The sequence below is a fragment of the Protopterus annectens genome, chromosome 12.part0 (assembly GCF_019279795.1).
Source record: "Protopterus annectens isolate FY-2018-M chromosome 12.part0, PAN1.0, whole genome shotgun sequence".
Taxonomy (NCBI): domain Eukaryota; kingdom Metazoa; phylum Chordata; order Ceratodontiformes; family Protopteridae; genus Protopterus; species Protopterus annectens.
Genome location: NC_056746.1, coordinates 1,126,096,816 through 1,126,117,468, shown reverse-complemented (window position 1 = coordinate 1,126,117,468; position 20,653 = coordinate 1,126,096,816).

Genomic DNA, 20,653 nt, shown 5'->3' with positions numbered 1-20,653 from the left:
TGCAGGGAGGCTATTGTTGTCCTTGGTTCGAGCTGGAATCTAGGACACTAATGAATTTCTGAAATTGATGGATGATATTCAAGTACCTTTATATTCTTCCTTGAGTAAGTTCAATGTTCAGTTATTATATACTAGTATACTGCACGAAGGGGGTCTTATTGCTGTGAAATACTGGTTGCATGTATCTGGATTGTATAGCGATGAACAAATAGAATTTTTATTGCAATCATTGGGGCTAATATTGGAACATAATGCCTTCAATTATAAAAATTATAGGTATTTGCAGATAAAAGGGATTGCTATGGGCACATATTTTGTGCCAAAATATGCTGACCTATTTATGGGATTCTTGGAGGTTAGTTTGATTTATGATGATTTATGATGATGGTAATCATTTTAAAAAGTTTATTAACATGTGGCATATATATTTGGACGACTGCTGGTGTATTTGGGAAGGTTCTGTTGAAATCTGGAATTAATTTGTTAATTATTTGAATGTGAATCGATATGGTATTAAATTTACTGGAAAGATTTAACCATTTAACATAGATTTCTTGGATGTTAACATCACTAAATTGACAGATGGAACTATGGTTACAAGTCTATTTTGAAAACCTTTTCCCAAGAACTCTGTGTTAGAAGCCACCAGTTGTCACCCTACACATGTTAAGAAGAATATACCTAAGGTGCAATTTTTGAGGCTTAGATGATTATGTAGCACCAGTGAAGATTATGAAGAGGAAGCACATACAATGGAATCCAGATTTTTGAGGAGGGGTTATGATGCAAGTGTGGTTTCTACAGTTCACAGTTTTAGTTCTAGACAAGATAGGAAAGGTTTCTTTCTGTTAAATGGTGAGGACACCAATATTACCCAAACATTTAGATTCATTAGTACTACATTTGGAAATAACACATGTAAAATATAGGGTATGTTAAATAAATATTGGCCAATTTTGAAGTCTCACCCCTGTTTTGAACAGATATTGGATGATTGTTGCCACTTTGGTTATAGGAAGGGGAAGAATATTGGCAAATATTAATAAATACAAAAAAGTTACTTTATGAACAAGAATATTGTGACTGCATCACTTAGAGGTAGTACATTTTGTGCAAATTGTACTTACTTTAAAGTAGTATCTAGAACAAAATCTTTTACATCAGTTAATACTATGAAAGTATTTGATATTAGGGCGTTGATTACATGCAATACTGATCGGATTATATACATGGCCATATGTAGATCTGGTTCGTTTTATGTAGGTCAAACATCTAGACCATTTAAACACAGGATAGCATTACATATTAGTGACATTAATTGTAAAAGACGTTGCACATTATATAAACATCAAAACATGCTGGGTATTTTGTTGGTATAGGTAAAATTAAGGGTGAAGGACTATCTCAACTGAAAAAGCATAAAATTTTAGATGAGAAAAGAGAGAATGTGGATAATTAATTTGGGGGCGTTATATAAGCCAGGGTTGAATGAGAGTTGTTAATTTGAATACAGAGTAAGGCTTTAAATAATATCTATTTGTACATTTTTCAATGAAAGAAAGATTATTTATATTATTTTGCACACTGATGATTTATGTTTAATTGTATGTTGTCACTTTAAATAGTGCTTATTAATCTATTTAAATGACTTGGTTATTCAAATGATATGATGCTGTAACTTCCTGTTGAACATTGAGCACTGATGACGGCTATATGGTGAAACTGGTTTGCAAGTAACGCAGACTGTCCATTATATTGGATGGCTGCTATGACTTTGTCTTGATTATCTTTAAACTTTATGTGGAACTTAAACGGAGTTAAATGGAATTGTGCCACTATACTGAGCTGCTGTTTTATATGCTGTGTTATATGCTATTGGAACACTAGTGTGTACTGGATAGTTATGTTTGGGAATGGATATTTGCTATTTCCCTGCACCAGCCAGGCCCGTGCACCAGTTATTTTGGGAAGTATATATATATATATATATATGTATGGGTCTATTTCAAAACATTGAAATTTTATAATGTTGAAATTCAAAACATTGAGACCAAAACATCGAAATCCCAAAACACTGAAAACCCAAAACAATGAAAACTCAGAACATTAAAAGTGTGCTTCAAAATGTTAAAAACTAGACCGCACATGTAAATAACATCCCACTTCACCTATAGCAACACCTAACTAACAAACACACTTTCTACTACATTTCTGAAAGGGGGTAAGCCCCCCTGCACCCACCATGTGGGGGAGTCTTTCCCACACCCCCCATAAATTAAATATTCCAACTCCAATATCGCACTACAGTGGAAAAAAGTTAATTTCCTAACCTCACTTTATCATGATAACCATACACTGAGGTTAGGAAATTAACTTTTTTCCACTGTAGTGCGATCTTGGAGTTGGTATATTTAATTTATGGGTGTGTGGGGGGGCAGTACCCCCTATATGGGGGGGTGCAGGGGGGGCATGCCCCTCTGCAAAAACATAGTAGAAATTGTGCTTGTTAGTTGGTGTTGTTATAGGTGGAGTGGATTGTATATACATGTGCGATGAAGTTTCATTGTTTTGGGTTTTCAGTATTTTTAATTTTCGATGTTATGGTCTCAATGTTATGAATTTCAACTTTCTGAGATTCCAGTGTTTTGAAGTAGACCTGTGTGTGTGTGTGTGTGTGTGTGTGTGTGTGTGTGTGTGTGTGTGTGTGTGTTCGTGTGTGTCTGTGTGTTTCTGTGTGTGTGTGTGTGTGTGTTTATATATATATATATATATATATATATATATATATATATATATATATATATATAGATACATACATAGATACTGTATATGGGTCTATCACTTACCTGACTTTGATAATGCTGAGACGAAAAGGCCGGCAACCCCATAACATCAACTTCCTGGAACACTGGCTTTCCACTCCAGGTAAGTAACCGTTTGGCCAACATGTTGAATTTTGCCCTTTACCCCCTCTGGTAGTGCGATCTCGGAGTTGGTATATTTAGTTGGGGGGATGTTGGGGCACAGCCCCCTACATAGGGGGATGTGAAGAAATGAAGCCTCCCCACATGGGTGGGTCTACTTTGCTTCAGTTTTAATTTATTTTTCAGGTTGACCAAGTGGTTACTTACCTGGAGTGGAAAGTCAGTGTTCCAGGACATCAGTGTTATGGGGTTGTCAGCCTTTTCATCTCGGCATTCTTATGAAAGTCGGGTAAATGAAAGTTCGGCCTACTGAAGAAAACCCATATATATATATATATATATATATATATATATATATATATAGATATATATAGATATATATATATATATATATATAGATATATATATGTGTGTGTGTGTGTGTGTGTGTGTGTACATGTACATAAGTTGAAATCTACAGTCTGTGTTTGGAGTCTAGGACAAGCTTATTTTCCAAATCTGCAGCAGACCTGATATCTATGTTAGAAATATTTATATGAGCTATTTCAGCATAAAGAAAGGAATGCAATTTATAACGACATTTCATTTCACAAGTCAGTACGGAAAAGCTAATCACATGTAAGCTGCATGACTTCTGGCCTCACAAAGGCATCTTATTTTGCTACTACAAAAAAATGAAGTATAACCATAGCTGTGTAAGTATTCACAATATACAAAGGAAGGTGTTTCATTGTGTCAACCTGTGCCACTCTAGCTTTTGATAATGGAAGCTGAGTGAAGATTTTTCTTGGTTTAGGGTGCATATTCTGTTTTCTCTCACAGCTTAGTTTCTAATGAAAGACTTTATTAAGTACATTTAGAATTTGTCAGATTAGCTCTCACATTACGCACAGTAGCCTTGTTCGCAGACAGAAATTTTATACTTTCTGCAGTAATGGCAAAAGACATTCAGGTATATTTGATATGTACTTGGAGAAGAGATCACCATTGTCTGCATCTCAGCATTAATCCAAACCTAAATTGAAATGAAAATAGTACAGTATTAGAAAAGTATAGAAGGAAAATCATGATTTAATTGTATGATGTAACCATTTTGTTGTCTGCAGTGACATAAAATTTATAAAATCAGACACTTATAGGGCAATGAGGAGAATAGAACATGTGGCTCCAACAAAAAGATGTTCATTTATTTCTCTCCTGTTAGCATCTCCAGAGACATTTAGAAGGAAATATAGAATTATGTCAAATGTATGTTCAATTTGAAAAGAGAAAGGTTTACTTACAGACAGCTGTTATCTATGGCTGCAAATCAGTCACTACATTCAACAGTACACACACACGCACATATGTCTTATATAACATTTACACTACAGTTTTCATTCCACCTTACTGAAAGCAATCATAGTTTCCTAGTTTACAGTTGGCAGCCTTAGCTTAAAACTACTATTACATGTTTTATACCACTATTTAGCGTGCGTTATTTTATTTATTTACTCCATTTTTGACTGTGCTGATTACACGGAGTCTATTTTTGTGTTTTCATAAGAAGCCCAGGCTGATATTTATACTGATTAAAAGACAGTTACCCACAACAGTGAGAATGCTACCGTGTCATTGATAGTATGTGGTCCTAGCATCAGAGAATGGTGGAAGGTGTGTCTCACTTTTCCAATGACAAATATTGGAGGAGGTGCCAGTGATCATAGGGGAGGGGTGTACCATTCAAATAAATGGTGAATAAGATGGTGCTAGACACAGAAAAAGAAAATTAAATTACATGAAGAGAACTAGCTAATGAAACCCTCTAAGAAGTCTTTCCTTTGAAAATATGTGATATCTTTGAAGATAAAACTAAAGAATTACATGGGAGTGATTTTTGAATCTGGAAACAAAGGCATAACTACAGGTCCCCCCAAAGCTACTGGAATACAATAAAGCCTGGGAGTGGAAAGGAGGACCCAAATGCATGCATTAAATATAAGGCAGATTTTATTAATTTTACTACACATCATTATTGTAGAAACATGTCTGTGGTGGTTACTGCATATTGTACATGCTGCACTGAAAAGAACAAGTCACATATTTTGACAATTTTCTTTACAAATCAGTATAGCAAATTATGCTGATTCAGCAGTAGCTACCACTGAAGTCATACCACTGCTAATAGTGCATCAATTATTTAATATTTATTTACCTGGAATTTGGGCTGAATTCCTTAGCACCCAATACATGCACTCCAAGGCTGTCTAACTGAAAAGGCATTACTGGATCAGTGCACGTACCTAGTTACTGACTAAATACATTCGCTGAATTGTCAAATCAACTGTGTAAGTTACTTCTTTTCCCTATGACCATTTTATGTTGCCTTCCTGGACCCACTATCCTAATGTTACTATTCTATGGCTATGTTTCCTATAGTAAAGCCAAAATGAGTTCAAAGGTTGTGCTGCCTCTGTCCTAGGCCCCTGTAGGGGTTTTCTCCTTTGCCTCAGTTGTGCAATCATAGAGTTAGCAAATTTAAGTAAATGGGTGTGGGGGTGAAGCTACTATAAGGAGGGCGCTGGTAGCTTGCCCACCACTGCAAAATCATTGTCAAATCGTTGCATGGAGCTCTGTTGTTCATCAGTTGTGCTTGACACCTAGTGGTTCAGCCATTTGATCTATTTATTTAACATTTGTTCACATGGAAAGTCCAACTAGGACAGATCCTATTTTCAAGCAGAGGTCTAGGGAGAAATGCTCCAGACACATGTCTTTAGAATGTGGGAGGAAACCAGATCACCTGGAGGAAACCCACACAAATGCAGGAGGAATGCAAACTCCATACAGAAGGCACCCCAGCTAAGAAATGAATTGGAGAACCTCTTTCTGTGAGGTGATAATGTTACCCGCTGCACCATTGAGCCACCCATTTGGTCTATGGTTCAAAGTGGAAGCATTTAAGCTATTTATCTATTAAGCATGTAAGTGAATTGGTCCTTCTGAGACTTTTTTCAGCCTAAGTAGTACGCTAGTTGCCCTTGTGGGCCAATTTACACCTAGCAAATGTCCCTTTTTTGTGCTTGAAATAACCTACCCCATTTAGTTATAGATTGGTCTTACCTATCTCATGGTCAATAATTATATATTACCTCTAATGAGAATAACCAGGATCATGCCATACACAATTTGAGTGGACTCATTCATGAGATAAAGAATCTAGGAGCTGCATCTTTCGATTAGTAGTATAGGGAGCAGTCCTGAGGTAAAATTTTTGCTTTCCATCCATAGAGCTAAGTTTCACTTGAAAATGGACAGGGATGAGCTTTGTTTTATGTGGAGAACCTCTTGCTCTGAGGTAATAATGTTAACCGCTGCACCACTGAGTCACTCGCGTTTGGTCTATGGTTCAAAGTGGAAGCATTTAAGCTATTTATCTGTTAACCATGTAAGTGAATTGGTCCTTCTGACCTCTAGTGGTCTGTTCCATAGCAGTTGCATTCTTTGGGAAATATACCTGTCCTTCCAAACCATTCTGTTGATGTTGCAGAAGAGGTTTAGATTCCTGGACTGACTACTTCTGATCCCATTTGACTTGCTGATGTACAGTTAATCCATCAATAAAGAGTCAAAGGATGCATTGTATGCCAGACACAGGTTACCTGTTAGCAGTCTGTAGGATGCCGAGTATAGTAACAGGGCTTTGTGTCAGTCCATGTAGGACACATTGTTTAGACCTTGTATCATTTTAATAAGGTATCTCTGTGGGTGTTCCAGTAGTTGCATTTGTCTGGACAGAGACATGCCAAAGGGAGTATTATATACAATGATTGGACAATGATGGTTGAGTAAAGGGGGCAATGACATCCCTGGATTTAGACATAATCCTTTTGTTTATAAGGTTTGCAGTACAGAAGGACTTTCTTACAACAATAGAGACATGTTGGTCAAATGTTAGGTTACTGTCCACATAAGTTTCCAAATCTTGAACAACTGGGTCAACACTTAGGGGCATATTGTCAATGTGGTAGTTCCCTGGAGCAGATGACTTCCCAAAGGATACAGTAATGTATTTTTTGTATTTAGTTTCAGACCATGATTTTGGCAGCAGCTATTTATTTCAGACAAATCTTTCTGCAGGATTCCTGCATATTCCTGTATATATATATATATATATATATATATATATATATATATATATATATATATATATAGAGAGAGAGAGAGAGACAGTTTAGATTATCTAGTGAACCACCATATTTTTGCAAGATCGAAAGAAAATGCAGAACGCAGATAAAACCTACACATACACAGGAAGAAGATGCAAACTGCACAGAACAGTAAATGGAGTTCAGGACTGATCCTGGACGTTGGATCTGTAACACAGAAACCTTAATCGAAGAGCTCCCATGCTGCCCAAAGTCTGCCCATTTAGATGCTTGTGGCCTTATATTCATACTTATCAGAAAAGGATATATATATACATGAATGTTTGCCCCAGATTCCTTTGTAAATAATACTTTAATTTAAATAAACTAGGATACACATATCACTATCCTTTGGTGACACACACATCAAAAGGATCTGTATTAACCCCCTGTCCCCTTGTGGTAAAATAAATGGCATAAGTTAAATTTTAGCTACTTAGTAACATGTCTGTGACATACACTTAGGTAGGTCAAGCCATTTATTTGTTTCAAAAGATTATTATCTTGCAGGAAACAGATTCCTAGCTTTCTATCATAATATGTTGTTGTTGTGTATTTCGGCTTATCCCCGGTTAGGGGTCACCACAGCGGAACTCTGGTCCGCTAATGTTTGGTAGTGGATTTTTACGTGCCGAGTTACCAGCCCTGATGCCCAACCTTCAACGAAGGTACACCCATTCACGCATGCCTCCAGACAGAAGACGTTCTAGCTGGGAATCGAACGGGGCAACGTCTTGCTGTGAGGTGACAACGCTACCGCAATATCATAATATGTGCAATTCTGAATTGAATACTGACGAAATAAATCACTAAGCAGTATTGTTAATTGCAGTTTGAATAATTTTATTATCCAAGAGAAAAAGTACATGCTAACACTAACAATTCTGTTTGAACTAAGTCAACAAAACAGAGAAATATTTTGCAAATAAATGTGAGTGTTGCTTAGATCCAGTGAAGGATTTGAAAACAAATATACAAAAAAATCAGAAGAGCTAATGAAGAATATGAAGAACATTAAAGTAAGAGATGTTAAAAAGACAGATGAATGAGATGAAGAAAGGAAGAGATGTGAATAAGGTTAATGTTTAAAAGAATTAGGTAAAGACATGGGGGATTTTAATATAGCACACATTTTACTCCAAATATAGTTTATCATCTAGTGATAAGTACTGAATGCCCTCAAGGCATGTAAGGAAAGAAAGAAATACAGAAATTAAAGGAAATGAAAATAATTAAAGAGGTCAGTGAAGTAGTACATGTAGGAAGGGATATAACTTATGAGCTTCAGGATTATTTCACTCTCATCCCAGTTCTGTGAATTTGCAGAAAAATAACTAAAATATGCATTTGGATGTTAATGGGGCAAGCCTTCCATATATCATGCAGGGGGATTCACCCCCCCACCAACACTTTAGTTATTTGAATCCCCATCCAAGGTCAACTAACCTGGGAGAAATTACACTTTTTGAATGAACCAGGCTGAAAATGAAAGAGGTTGCCAATCTCTTAATGAAATGTTATTGTAAAGGTCATTGGAAAAGACAGAGACAACAAGTAGTATATTCAATATGACAATAAAGTTTAAGGCTGAAGGGCAACAGAAGTTGCAAAACCTCTAAAACAGGAAGAAGTACAGACGGATCTCTATGAGCCATAGAAAAATAATATTAGACTTTACAACATTATACCATATAAGGAAGATAAAACAATGGATTTTTGTCGAAAATTAACTTAGACCTTCAGCAGGAAATAGTAAATGGAAAGTACCCAAAGAAATTAAGAAAGGAGTTACAATTGTCTGACAGAAAAAAAAAAAGAATGTGTACACATCAGGCAACTGGATTTAAAGGTTCTTATAGAAGTTTTTTTTCAACATGTTAGCAGGAGTGCTTTCAGAAAGGAACATTAATAAAGGAAAGAGTAAAATATTAGAAAGAAGGGAATGAGTTGTTAGGTAAGCAGATGTCAGGAAAGCTGTTAAATATGGATTTACACAGACAATGAAGTGTTGTGTATACGCAGGGAAACAAAAGAGAGAAGAAGCAGACATTCATTTTACACAGACCTAAAGGAATTATGTTACGGTCTGGTGTTAGTGAAGCGAACTAGAGAGAGAGAGAAAACAGATTGTTTAGAATGAAATGAAAAGAGATGGGCAAGTTGTAATACCCGACAAAGAAGGTAAGGCTAGTGAAATCAACTACTGTGTAAGTATTAATATATATATTTTTAAATGTAGTTTTGTGGTTTTTCTTGCATCCCATTAATAAGGAGAAAAGTTTTTAGAATTACTTTTCTAGGTTATATGGGATTAATTAAATAAAGGGATATAATACTGTATAACATAAAGAAGATGATACAATCAAACAGGATGCTTTCAGATTTTACCATTTATAGAAATGAATATTCCAGAAGACGAAAGAGAATAAGAGTAGAGATACAACATGTATATATGTGATATAGCAACGAATTTCTGTGAAACTGAAAAAGAGATTATTATGAATAAATGGATACTGTGTTTTTCAAAATTAAAAATAGGGAAATAGAAATACATGTGTTAAATAATTCTGAAAGAAATCTGTAAGGATTCTGAAGAATTTTTTTAAGGCTTGCTGTCAGAAACAAAATGGGAGGGGGGATAAAACTTGGAAATGTATTAATTATGAAAGGGTTGCCTATCATAGCCCATTGGTTAACTCTTAAAGAAATGCAATTCATGGAGTTCACCTTAAGTAAGAGCTGACCTTTATGGAATGTATTTTGAGAACATGTACAAAACTGTTGTTCTGATTTGCAAATGAATCATATTTTATAATCGATGGAGTCTTGAAAAGAGAGTCTTTCTGTGGTGTCATTAAATCTCAATTATTTTTATATTGAATCAATATTCTTTTTCCATTTTTTTCTAGCTTGTTTTTCTGTTATTATGTGAAAAATTATCTTTCAAAATCCATGATGTCTTGGTTGGTGGTCATTGTGACCAGCATGACAAGATATTTTTAGTGGTGTGAATGTTAGTGACTATTGGCTAGCTCCAAACACTTTATTGAGGGAATTGCTGTTGATTTTCTGAACATTTCTGACTCACTGATAAATAATAACAGACACTGTAAATCCTTATGATTGTTTTTTTTTTTTTTAGCATTTTCATGGTGGGTAAACCATCATTAACTTGTATATAGCAAATAGCTGCATGTGGGTAATGCAGATAAAGCATAGCCCCCCCTCCATGTTCTTTTGGTTTCATTTACACAGCTTTCTCAATGACCCTGGCCCACTATATAGCAAAAAGAGTTACAGCAAGACAGTACAATTCAAACAGAAATGGCATATTTGAACTTACATTGAGACTAATTCAATGAATTAAAAATCATATTGCAGTCTGATTAAATTTCATCTGCAAATTTTCTCTCATAAAGAAAAAAATGTCCCATGCATTTATATAGCAACAAGTAATTGTAGCAGTAGCAGCCTTCATTAAAACCAAATGTAATTAATATAGAGGCCATACCTCTCAACCTCTTAGTGCAAGAAATATGAACAAAAACTGACACAATAGGGGGACAAATGCCCAAAAACAGGGACAGATTTTAAATATTGCTTTTATAAACTTAGAAAGTTGCTAGAGTAGCAGGGCTTATGTTAACATACATTTTCTGAAGGATTTGAAGTCTGAAACTCAAATGTATGTCATTAACTGGTAATTTGAATCCTCAGATCATCCCAGTGATTTGCCTGAAGGCCACAAATTTTATGATAAACAGACCAAAAATATGAGGCAAAAATCTGGACATTCTGCAAAAATCTGGACAGTTGAGAGGTATGATAGAGGCTCATTTTCAGCAGAAACTACTGCACTGTCATTGATGCTGAAATGAATGCTGACACATGAATGAATACACAAGGAAAAAAGATACTCTAGCATCCAGCAGGTACAGTTATACTATATGACAAACAGTAAGAAGAGTATTGTAACACAATTTAGTGGTTATGTTTTTGCGATCAAGATCTTACCTCTTTATCCTGTGTACATTATGTGTATAACTGATGGCAGATTACCAGAGAGGATAAGGTTATGAGACATTAATGAACTTCAGTTTGGGGTTCAATTTTTTCAGTGCCCATTGGCACGGTGTATAAATTGAGCAAGTCATTAACCAATCAGTGGCTCTGGTGACATCTGAATTGTGGTATCTATGCTCATTGGATTTACCTGGTTAAAAAATACATTAAAGTAAAGATTTCCAGAAGAATGTCTAATAGTTCAAAAAGATACAGCTGAAAGTTTTAGAGTACAGATGAAAGAGTAAAGAACATCTACAAAGGAAATTAGTTAAAGGATACATTTTTTTAGGCCATATAAAATATGTAAAATTTCACTTCTAAATTACACATCAGAGATAGAAAATGAAAAAGAAATAAAAATGAAGCATTTCTATAAGAAAAGACTATATAATGAGACATACTATAGCTAAGGAGTAATGCATCACAGATGCATGGATAAAAGCTTTAAATCATGTTGCATAAATTAGATTTAATAATAGATCATTTCTATAAAAGGTGATATGTCTCAGTATTTCTATCAGTGTGTCTGTCAGAGAAGATACCCTTTGTTAGTTGAGCTCCTCATTACATTATCAAAATATACTGATTCATATATAACACATGCATGGCAAAGAAATCATTTTATTCATCACCATAGTCTTACCTCCTGCAGACAGCCTTAACCCAGGTCCTGACTTATGTGTACAGTATGTAGAGTTCTGCCAAACTTGCAACAATAATATACTCCAGCATCCTGCACAGAAATACCAGAAATTTGAATCAAGAAATTTAAATTTGTTTGCTTCCCAGCCCAATACATTCTTGGATCTGGTTTCTTTTTCCTAGATAAATGCTGGAAGTTTCACCATGGTCTTACTGGTAACTATCACATCACATGGGATCACCCATTACCAACAGTTCAAATTATAGATGCGAGAAAACCAGATATGGTCGTCTATGAAAAGAAGACAAAAGTAGCATTGATCATTGAAATTGCTACACCCAGTGTCTGCAGAGATTATCCAAGTGCAACTAACCCTGGGCAAGACTGCAATCCAAACTGTAGCTTGCAACAGATCCCCCACCATGCCCCAGGATTCCCATTCCTCATTTCTTGATACACTGGAAATTATTAGGGTACAACCCAACACCCTAATAATGGGCAATTTCAACTACCCCACCATTAAATGGGAAAACTACTCATGTGCCAACTCTTTTGCTCAGTGTTTTCTGGAATTCATAAATTCCAATGCATTGGATCAACTTATCCGCACCCCCACCAGGGGCAGCAATATCCTAGACTTCGTCATTACCAACATGGGCGACCGGTGTTCCACACCAGAGGTCAATTCCTCGTTGGTCAGATCCAACCACAAGCTAATCACCCTAGACATCCACATCCTGTCCCCACCCCCCATTAGGGAAACCACCGTAAAAAATTTCTATAAAGCCAACTTCACGCTTCTTAAGACAGAAGTGGCAAACTTCACAACGCCCATGCAGATGAATAATAGAGGTATAACTGTTGAATCCTACACAAATGCACTTTATAAGCACTTGCACGAATGCATGGATCGTGCCATCCTTAACAGAACCAAGATGCTATCCTCCAAAAAAAGGAAGCCAATCTGGTGGTACCCTGCCATAAACAAACTCTACAACAAAAGAAAGAAACTGTTGCAAAGAAGAGTAAAATCCCATGATTGGAGGAACTCCCTGGTCAGCCTCAGTAAGAAGCTGAGATCCCTCAAAAAATCCTCCAAAGCTAGTTACAAAAATAAAGACACACCCAAAGTATTCTATAGCTATGGTATTGAAACAAAGAAAGCACTAAGTTATTCAGGAGAAACTCAGTTATGCAGTAATACTGGTTCTGTAACTCCAAAACATAAGCTCAAATTTATATTTTCATTTTAAATACAGACATTTCATATTTTGTTGCAGTACAGCAAATGTTCTGTCTTAGTAACCTTAACTCCAAGACGCACAACACCAACAGTAATCAAAAATAGCCTTACACATATTTGTCATAGAACATCAGAAATTGGCTACTCCCCAAGTGTTTATAAGAATGTTATTATATTCCCAATCTACATGAGATCCCCTTTCCTGGAGTCAAATATGTACAGTCCACTCAGTCTACCAAGTATATGATGGAAGGTTATGGCAGTAAAGTATTATGGAACTTATTCAGTTCAGGAAGACATGGCAAACATCAATATCTGTAATGTAATGCAATGCAGTTTTGTCAAATATAGATCTTGTATGCTTAATGTCATAAATCTCTTTGAGAGTGTGACCTGAGGATTTATGTGACCTTGAGACTTGCCAGTATCTATCTAGCTAAAGAATTTCACACTATATCCCATACCAGAATCATATATGTACAGTGGATATAAAAAGTATACACCCCTGTTAAAATGCCAGGCTTTTGTGATATAAAAAAATGAGACCACAATAAATAATTTCAAAACTTTTCCCACCTTTAATGTGACCTATAACTTGTACAATTCAATTGAAAACAATCAAATCTGTTAGGGGAAAAAATATAAAAAATAAAAAATGTAAAATAAGCTAGTTGCACATGTGTGCACACCCTTAAACTAATACTTTGTTGAAGCACCTTTTGATTTAATTACAGCATTCAGTCTTCTTGGGTAGAAGCCTATCAGCATGGCACATCTTGACTTGACAATATTTGCTCAATCTTCCTTGCAAAAGCACTCCAAATCTGTCAGATTGTGAGGGCATCTGTTGTGCACAGCCCTCTTCAGGTCACCCCCACAGATTTTCTATTAGATTTAGGTCTGGGCTGTGGCTGGGCCATTCCAATACTTTAATTTTCTTCTGGTGAAACCATTCTTTTGTTGATTTGGATGTTTGCTTGGGGTCATTGTCATGTTAAAAGGTGGAATTCCTCTTCATCTTCAACATTCTAGCTGATGTCTGAAGGTTTTGGGTCAAAAGTGACTGGTATTTGGAACTGTTCATAATTCTCTCCACCTTGACTAAAGCAACAGTTCCAGCTGAAGAAAACCAACCCCAAAGCATGATACTGCCACCACCATGGGGATGGTGTTCTTTTGGTGATGCAAAATGTTGTTTTTGTGGCAAACATACCATTTGGAACTGTGGCCAAAAAGTTCAACCTTTGTCTCATCAGACCATAACACATTTTCCCACATACTTTTGGGAGTCTTGCTGTATTGTTTTGCAAATTTTAGCCAGGCCTGGATGTTTTTCTGTGTAAGCAAAGACTTTCATCATGCAACGGTACCCCGTAGTCCAAACAAATGGAGAATACGGGAGATTGTTGTCACATGTAGTACACAACCAGTACTTGCAAGAAATTCCTGCAGCTCCTCAGTCTTGCTCTAGGGTCTTGCTCTAGGTCTCTTGGCAGCCTCCCTGACCAGTTTTCGTCTTGTCTTTTCATCAATTTTGGAGGGACGTCCAGTTCTTTGCAACATCACTGTTGTCCCATATTTTCTCCAGTTTTTGATGGCTGTCTTCATTGTGTTCCATGGTATATCCAATGCTGTACAATTTTTTTTGTACCCTTCTCCTGACTGATACCTTTCAACAAGGAGATCCATTTGATGCTTTATAAGCTTTCTGTGAACCATGGCTTTTGCTGCAGCAGGCAACTGAGTAAATGTCAGGAAAATCCTACTAGGACAGTTCAACTTTATTTGGGGTTAATCAGAGTCTCTTTAATTGATGGCAGGTGTGTACCCAAGAACATTGAATGTTGTAATTAAATCAAAAGGTGCTTTAACAATGTATTAGTTTAAAGGTGTTCTCATTTTTTATATTACAAAAACCTGTCATATTAACAGGGGTGTGTACACTTTTTATATCTACAGTAACCTCAGAGATATCAAGATAAATGAAGGCATAATAACTTTGTCCACAACTGGCTACATGGTCATACACAACAAATAAGAACATTAGGACTCCTGTCCTCATCACTCCCCTGTCAGCAGTGGAATGTTTAAAAGTTCTGTCCTGTCTTAAGCCATTACATTTTGACATCCTTTTTCTCAGATTTCTGACACCATTGCCTGGTTCACCAAGTATGCAGATAACTGCTAACTCTGGAGCACTGTTCTTAATCTTGTTGACAACACTCCATTTCAAATGATGCTTAATATAACTAATGCCATAGAAATTACTTTACCTTCAATATAAAACAATGAGTAAAAATGGAACACAGAAAAAACAATTGGTTAAAAAAACACAAAAAGAAAAATCTAGCAAAGGTAGACTTTCCACTGTGTGATACCTTAAACCTCTTTTACTTTTAAGTCTATTTATGGACAAGAAAAAGAAAAAGTCTTGGACATTCAGAATTGCCATTTAGCTGAAACATGTGATATTGTTAAAGGGTAATTTGCCTATATCCCATGTTGCCTTTGACACAAGAGGTTTACGGTATCACACAGTGGAAAGTCTAGCTTAATAAATATGATGTGCTGGAGGGATAGATTCCTGTCCCAGAGACTTCCCATGCTTTGGAACAAGATTCCAGTCTACATTAGGCAGAGTTCCTCGCTAACCCTCTTCAAGACAAACCATGACGAGTGGATGGGAAACAGAAAGTTTACCCCAGGGATCACTTCAATGTCTCTGCTGGACAGAGGCATAGGGAACTAATCTAAGGGGGTGGCGAAAGCCAACACATTCTGGCTAGGCTTGTAAATGCTTTCGGGCAGATAGCCTAGTACCTACCTATGATCCTATGAACAAAGAAAGAAGCCAAAGGGATTAAAGGTAATTAGTGACAAAACTATGGACTGGATGTGAGACACCTTCAGTGTAAGTTGACAGAGTTATCTGACAGTAATGCTGCATTGCTACAGAGGCAAGATTAGGGAATGAGGATGTTAACATTTCTTTTTTGCATCTATGAAGACCAAGCATAGCAGCAAAGTAAACTTACAGAGCCATCTGAAAGGAGCATAGGAAGTTTATGAGTCAGCTAGGTGAGAACTGTCTTTGGTTAAACTGCAGATTTTACCATGGTTGAGCTTTCGGTAATTTCTGACTTGGTAAATGACCTGAAGAGGCTGAGGACATGGTCCAAAAGGAAACAGCTCTACTTTAAGTTGACCAAGTGCATGGTGATAGACCTGAGGAATGCTAAACCTCTGTTTACAGAGCACTTGGGGGCACTCTCAAGAAACTAGAGCAAGAGAAGAATTTGGGGTTATTGTTGCAGGTGGAATGAACCTTTGGGCTAATCATGAGAGTGTTGTAGCAAGGACAACACAATGTTAGAGTATATAATCTGTAAGGGTGTACTAACCTGGGAGAAGAAACAGACGATCTACTTATATCAACACAGCTGGAATACTGTGTGCTGTTCTGAAACCTAATAGGGGGAAATAAGTTACTATGGTATAAAGAAGGGCTACATTAACATTTGATTGTTAAAATAACTGTTTCTGTGCTGTTAGATGTCACGTTATTGTAATATACCTCATATTCTATTGTTTAAGAAGCTATTTTCACTTGGACATGTTTCTTACATACCTACAAGAAAGCCCTTACCGTCTAAATTATATTAGATTTTTGTTCCATTTAATTTGTTTAAACAACACCCACAGTCATTTGAAATATTGTTATATTGTTTAGCATGTTTCATAGCAATAGTAGATGTCTTTGGATTTATGGGGGTGGTATGTTGGTGGAGTAATCTCCTGTCATCCAGTCCTAGATACTTTACCCAAGATATCAAATTGCAACTTGCCAGAGACCACAAACATTCCCCACAATATCTATTACCTTCCTCCCATTAAACATTTAACCATTTCAGAGCACAATTCTAGGCAGTAAAGACATGCAGTAGGTGGATTGGACACTCTAAATTGGCCCTAGGCGTGAGTGCGTGCATGTGTGTGCCTTCCATGGAAGGTTGGGCACTGGGCTGGCAACTCGACACTGTAAACAACTCCACTGCCAATCATGAGCGGAAAGCTGATCCACTGTGGCGACCCCTCACCGGGAAAAAACAAAAGAAGAAAAGATGTCTTATAACCATTGTTAGCTAACTGCCATAGTAATGCACTGCAAATGTGCTGAAGCTTAAGACAAAAAGCTGATATTATAAAAATTATTGGCCTTTGTCCAAACTGCATAAAGTAAGAGATGTTTTGGTTAAAGAGGAGATAGTCTGAGGACAATTGCTTATAAGGCTACATTAACTGTCTAAGTTTATATAAAATGAGGAGTAATCGGATGCAAAGCACAGCATACATGTTTCCCACATAATTTGTTTGTTTTTGTGTCTAAAATGGATTACCTAATCTTTAGTTCTTGTGGAATGAAATGTTGCCAGCATGTGCAAGTTGCCTTGCTGGCATTGCCAAGGTGATTCCACCTATGCACCCATTCTAGAGCTAGACTGAGAAAATTAGGCACCAGTCAATAAATGATCACAGATTTCTATTCCACACAGAGTCCAGCACCCACATTTATTCACCCACTATTCACCCACTATGGTTCTACTGACCTGTGCTTTCATCGCCTATTTGAGTTTCAGCACATCTTGCATGGTAGAGGTGAAGGATACCTGAAGCAGTTTTACATTTCACTTCCCCTTCAAACTGGAAAATAACTTGGTGCCTGGGCTAGGTGGGAGAAATGATTCAGATGTCCATTTTCTTTCGGGCCAGCCATACCCCCCAGATTGTGTGAAATCCTCACATTATAGCTTGTGTGTCAGACAGCCTTACATATCATACAGCACAGGCCATCATGGCCAGCAAGGAATCTAGAAATTGCTGTAGCATGCAAATGGCAAATACCTGAGATATACCTTTCATGTCACCAGTGGGACCTTTGGAAGGTACCTTTTGCCAAGATGGTTATAGCAGTTATACCATTTACTTACAGAGATATTGGACTACGTCTGCTGTCTGCTCTCTCTCTGCCACTTGCATAGGCAAACACAATTTACTTAATTTATTCTCTAAAGCCTGGCCCTCCATAAAAAAACACATTCAGCTGTCACTGCCTACTGAGAGCAGTATGCAGGACGTGCCATCTGAAGTGACATTGTATGACTTTGTGCTCAGGTGTTGCGGCAGCATCTGCAGCTAGTATCTGGTAATCATAAATGAGAGATTATAAGTTTAATTAGGATTTATTGTACTGATCTCCTCAGTTGTATGCCCACAAGTTTGTGGCTTTGTACATTCCTGTACAGAATATAGTACATGTTTATCCTGCTCTACAAATCATGTAATTTCTAGTATATACCACATTATAGGTGACTCTATAGTCAGGCACACTGATGTCCCACTCACTAGGCTGAACAAGGAGAAGGTTTCTGTTAGCTGCTTGTAGGGTGCCATAATTCGCCACATAACACAAGCACTCAGGTCACTCCAGAACAAGTACAAATACGACTCTGTCATTGTCCATGTTGGTGTGAATGACCTGAGCCATACCTCCCTGGACTACATGAAAAGAGATATGGAAGAGCTCTCTGATCACGTAGCCCAGGCCGGTATGACCCTGATGAGTAGCATCCTGCCCTCACCAAGAATGATACCACGGTATAAAGAAAAAATTATCAATTTCAACAATTGGCTAAGCTTCTGGTGTCATTCAAAGGGGAACCAGTGTCTGTCAGCCTGGGATGACATGCTCGACAAGCCACGCTGCTTCGCTAGAGATGGCTTGCACCTGTCACCCTTAGGCTTTCGAATACTGACCAAGGCTCTTGCCACTCCCACAGTGCCTTTTTTAGGCAAGGCTCAAAAGGCAAACCCACTGCCGTAAATAGCGCAGGTAACAAAAAACTGAGGGTAAAGCTACTCAATGCCAGAAGTCTAAACCTCAAAATGCATGCACTTGAGGCACTCCTAACTATGGAGAGAATCGATATATGTGCAGTAACAGAAACCTGGTTTAAGGCTTCAGAGAGCACCCCAGCACTACCAGGCTACAACTCATACCATACATTTTGGCCACAAAACCTGGACTGAAATACAAAAGGCAGGGGCGTATCCATATTCATCAAGGATACCCACACCTCCAGGTTAGTGGCACAGCACAATGCTTCAGAAATCATCCACGTGCAACTAACAACGGGCAGAACTGCAAATCAAATTGTATCTTGCAACAGATCACCCACCATGTCCCAGGACCCCCATTCCACATTTCTGGAAACACTGGGAAACATAAAGGTCCTACCAAACACCCTAATATTGGGTGATTTCAATTACCTAAACATTAACTTGGAGAACTACTCAAGTACTAACTCCCTTGCCCAATATTTCCTAGAATTTATAAACTCAAATGTTCTGGATCAACTGTTCAACACCCCCACCAGAAGTGACAATGTATTTAGATCTGACCATAAACTAATCACTCTGGATATCCACATTCCGCCCCCACCCTCGGTCAAAGAAACCACCGTGAAAAACTTTTCAAAAGCAAACTTCACGTTACTTAAGACCGAGGAAGAACATTTCAAATCCCCCATGCTAAAGGATAACAATGCCCAAGCTGCAAAATCCTTTACTAATGCACTCTATGGGCACCTACAAGAATGCATGGATCATGCTATCTCAAGCAAAACCAAGACTCACTCCTCCAAGGAAAGGAAACCAGTCTGGTGGACTCCTGCCATAAACAAGCTACACAATAGAAAGAGGAAACTAGTGCAGAAAAGAGTAAAATCCCAAGAGGGGAAGACATCCCTGATCAGTATCAGCAAGAAACTATGATCCCTCATAAAATCATCCAAGGCTAGCTTCGAAAAAAAAATTGCCAAGGACTACAAAGATAACCACAAAGCATTCTTTAGCTATGTCAAGAATGTAAGTGGCAATTCCCAGATCTGCTCAGAGTTAGTGCAGAATGGCACAAAATACACTGAACTGACCCATATCACCAACATCTTGGCAGACAGGTTCAGTGTAAACTTCACTCCCTCACCCCCAAAATGGCCCATAACCATACCCGAAGAATGTAGTGCCCCTGAAATCACAGATACTCAGGTTAAAACAGCCCTCTCCAAAGCCAAAAACACACCATCAATGGGACTTGACGGTGTCCCAGGCTGCGTCCTACATGAACTCAAAGATGAACTAACCCCTCACCTAAACACACTGTTCAAACTCAGTCTTTCCACAGGCTGAGTGCCCATAGAGTGGCGCACAGCAATGATTATTCTGCTCCACAAAGTTGGAGCCACAACAGACCCCAGAAACTATTGCCCTAGAAGCCTGACAGCTTGGGCTGCAAGGCTATGGAGCGCATCATTATGGATCTCCTTAACAGAGACATTGGGAATCTCCAAACACTGGACTCTACCCAGTTTGGTTCTGTTAAGGGCAGATCATGCCTCCTAAACCTGGTGGACTTCTTTGAGACCGTTACCAAGATTATAGATGAGAGAAAGGTGGTTCACACAGCCTACCTAGACCTTGCAAAGGCTTTCGACACCATTCCTCATTCTGGTATTATAGACAAGCTCATCAGCCT